The 3,473-nt window shown below is 39.3% G+C and overlaps 1 long non-coding RNA gene across 1 annotated transcript in view; it reads left to right on the top strand.

Annotated features, from left to right (window-relative positions):
- Window positions 1–3,473, top strand: part of LOC108444980 — a 13,675-nt gene extending 10,202 nt beyond the window's left edge. Inside the window, exons 3-4 of the long non-coding RNA XR_001859704.1 lie at window positions 2,192–2,308; window positions 3,300–3,473. This is a non-coding gene — a long non-coding RNA (uncharacterized LOC108444980). The remainder of the gene's footprint in view (window positions 1–2,191; window positions 2,309–3,299) is intronic.

Genomic DNA, 3,473 nt, shown 5'->3' with positions numbered 1-3,473 from the left:
TCTGTGCTGGTAGCCTCACTGATAACGTGTGTTTGCTTAGTCCACTAGGCTGCACTTATTACCTTTAAATGTATTCTTAACATGCAAAATAACAATACCTGCAACATTGGAAGGAATCAATAGAAGTTTACTGGATTAAGAGGATGACTGCTCCAGCCAACACACGACAGCAATTGCTCACGTTGTCTAGGAGTTGCAAGTCCCTTTTCCACTGGGTCAGGTGTCATTGGGAATTAACAGACAAGAAAGGGTGTAGCAGCAGCAGTACATTATGCTAACCCACAGAGTCTGAGTTAGTATCACTGAGGTGATGGAGGACATTGGAGCTCGCAGTATTGATGACAGAAGTTTGAGGCATCCAGTGCCAATATAAACCATCCTGGTTTTTACTGACAGCTGCTTTTCTTTATTTCCAGAGAAGCGTTTCCAAGACACAAGATTTGTATCTTGCTGCTACATGCCTTCTACACACAGTGCTTAAGAGATAATCCCCAATGCACTGTAGTATATGAAGCAATAAATGGCTGCTGAGATTAACAGACTGAGCAAAGCTGAAGCATTTAATCAATCTGCAAAAAGTACTCATTGCCAGAATACTGCAGGCAAGAGAATTTGTTCCTCATATACAACCAACCTTAACAGGGAGCAGCAAAATTTCTATTCACCGGTGAGGACTTGAACTGCTGAGCTTCCCTCTTTCTTAATAGGACACCTCAGTATGGAGTGGAGAGGAGGGGACCAACTGCAGTCATAACCAAGCAGGAAACATATACAGATTTAGACCTGACTGGGGAAACGTGGCCAAGGGTTTCAATGCTTTACGTTGAATGTATATCGTCCTATTTCTTTGTGCCATGATCCTTTTATTTAGGCAGAAGAATAAGAACAAATATTAGAGCCTCTTCTGGTATAAGAAAGAACAGAATCCAAGGAGACTTTGGATCTTATTGATCCAGCCCAGCTTGGATACAATTTATAGCAGCTGCCAGACTGCTGCAATTTACATCAGTGCTTTAAAGTTCTTAACTGTGCGTCAGCAGGGATTACTGGAATGAGGTTTACTCTGACAGACCTTGATGGACACCTCACAGCATCTTGGTGGTAAGGAGCTCCTGTCCAACAGGGAGCTCTTGAATGAACACAGAACCTGTGCATGCCTTACCAGCACAGGGGTCAGTGCTCAGGCTTTCTCACTTCAAAAGTTGTCTGTAGGCCTCCAGTTTCCCATACAAACACTTTCAGTGGCCTCAGAGGCACATTCACTTGCCTCAGAGGACATCACACTCCTCTTCCTGGTCTGAGACACCGAAACAATCTATAGAGTTCAGCAAGTCCCTCTCAAAAGGAATTAATATTTCATGTTAATGATTAATATGAAGATGTGAGCCCTGATGGGGCAGAAAGAAGATGGAAATGCCATTGCCTACACCTCCTGTCTTCACTCACGTGTTCATCTCTATCCTTATACTACATGTCTATTTGTACTTTCCAATATCTGATCAAATGGGGAGCTATAATTTTCACAGTAAAACCAGTTAGTTTTTATTTAAACCTGGCCTGAGAAATGCTGGTGCAACGCTTGGATGCTCTGAGAAATGTTGGTACTGCATGCCATCTCACATGGGACTCCTAACTAATTTCTGTTTGCAACTTTTCCCTAGATACCATATGAGATTAGATATTAGGAAAAATTTGTTCACTGAAAGGGTAATCGAGCATTGGAACAGGCTGCCCAGAGAAGTGGTGCAGTCGCCATCGCTGGAGGTGTTAAAAAATGTGTAGATGTGGCACTTAGAGGTAGAATTTAGTGGTGGACTTGACCGTGCTAGGTTGATGATTAGATTTAATGATCTTAAAGGTCTTTTCCAACCTTAAGGATTACATGATTCCAGGGTATTGTAGCTGGTTGTCCCAATTTTATGTGTCCCCTATCACAGTCTCTTCCAGCCCTTCTTCATAATTTTCAGGTCAGTGTAAAATTTCCAGAAAAGTCATACATGTTAAAGGGAATATATCGTCAGTGGTCACTTGAAAGTCTTCTCCTACGTGACCAGCTGATGCTTGCTAAGGTTGTGTGAGAATGCAAATGAAGGAGCATCCTTGCCTTACGCTCAGGTGTTTCAAAAAGCAGATCAATAGATTCGACTGGATCTGAATCAGGTTTCTAATGTTAATCTTTCCAACTTCACAGAGAAGAGAAAACTAGAAAAGCACAATAAAGAAGGTGGAGGCTGTTCATTTGTAAGGACCTTGAAAATAAGCAAACAGACAATAAGCAAAACCAGATCTACCTTTCCATAAATCCAAGGTAATCTGCTTTTCTCTAGTATCTTTTAAATGAATTCTCATTGGTTTACAGATGGGGTTGTGGCATTTAAGGGGATAATGATACAAGCCCACATTTATCATTCTTCACCCATCTGACAGATGCCCAACAGTGTCCTTAGGATGTTCTTATTTTTGAAGTCCATATGACTGAAATATGCATTCACTTTCAGTCTATAATGTTGTAAAGTCATTAGGACTTTTGATGAGTGCAATTAAGGAATTATTTATTAGAACAATACACTGACTAAAGTGAACTATACATTTTTAGAAAATTGACCTCATGAGTTAAATGGGAGGAGAGACTTTCTTAAGGCTTTGCCCTGGGTTTCACTGAGATGGGCTTTATTCTGAGGAGACCCTCCAGATTTTATTCACATCAGCATAAAAGTGGAGTAAGCACAGTGTCAGGTGCTTTATGTATCTGTAGAATATGCTCTCCAAAAACATTTCCAAAGCAGGAGGAACTCTAGATATACTTGTCTTTCATGAATGTAGGGAAGTTGGAATAGTTGTGAGTTTTATCTCTTTTGCATAAGAAACATGTGAAAGTCTTTGGGAGTTTTCCAGTGCCAATTAATTTAATCAGTCCTTATCACTCCCAGTTCTGAGCCTTTTAAGGAACTGGTTTGAGCAGTTGTCACTGCTAACTTGAAATGGCCTGATGTTACAGTATTATACTTTCTAGTTTTGAAAAATAGTTTAGGACTATAGCCACGTTTTAGACATGTATTTTACAGGCTTTCTGAAAACTCTGTCATCAAAATTTATGTATGTTCCTGTGAGAACTTAAGGGATGGAAAATGTCATGCTACTGTAAAGAAACAGATTTTGACAGTGACAATCCATAACTAATTTGAAGGAATCTTACCAATTAGTTTGAACTCAAGGTTGGCCTGCCTTAAAATTATTTTGCTATGAAAAGAAATGTGTTTTTCTTCTTAAAATCACATTTAACCTTTTTTCTTTTTTAGAAAAGAACATCAGCTACTTTTTCTCTGAAAAGCAGAAAAAGCTGTAACACAGTAACCATTTAAATGCATTATATTTGAAGTGCTGTTACAACAAGAAAAGCTGTCCATGTGGAGAAAACAAATTAGCAAATGTGAATCCGTTCCAATTCCTTATATTGTTAAATAAAGCTATTT

Source organism: Corvus brachyrhynchos, unplaced genomic scaffold, assembly GCF_000691975.1.
Source record: "Corvus brachyrhynchos isolate BGI_N302 unplaced genomic scaffold, ASM69197v1 scaffold60, whole genome shotgun sequence".
Classification (NCBI taxonomy): Eukaryota; Metazoa; Chordata; class Aves; order Passeriformes; family Corvidae; genus Corvus; species Corvus brachyrhynchos.
Note: the sequence above shows the minus strand (reverse complement) of the source record. Positions and strands in the feature narration are given on the sequence as shown.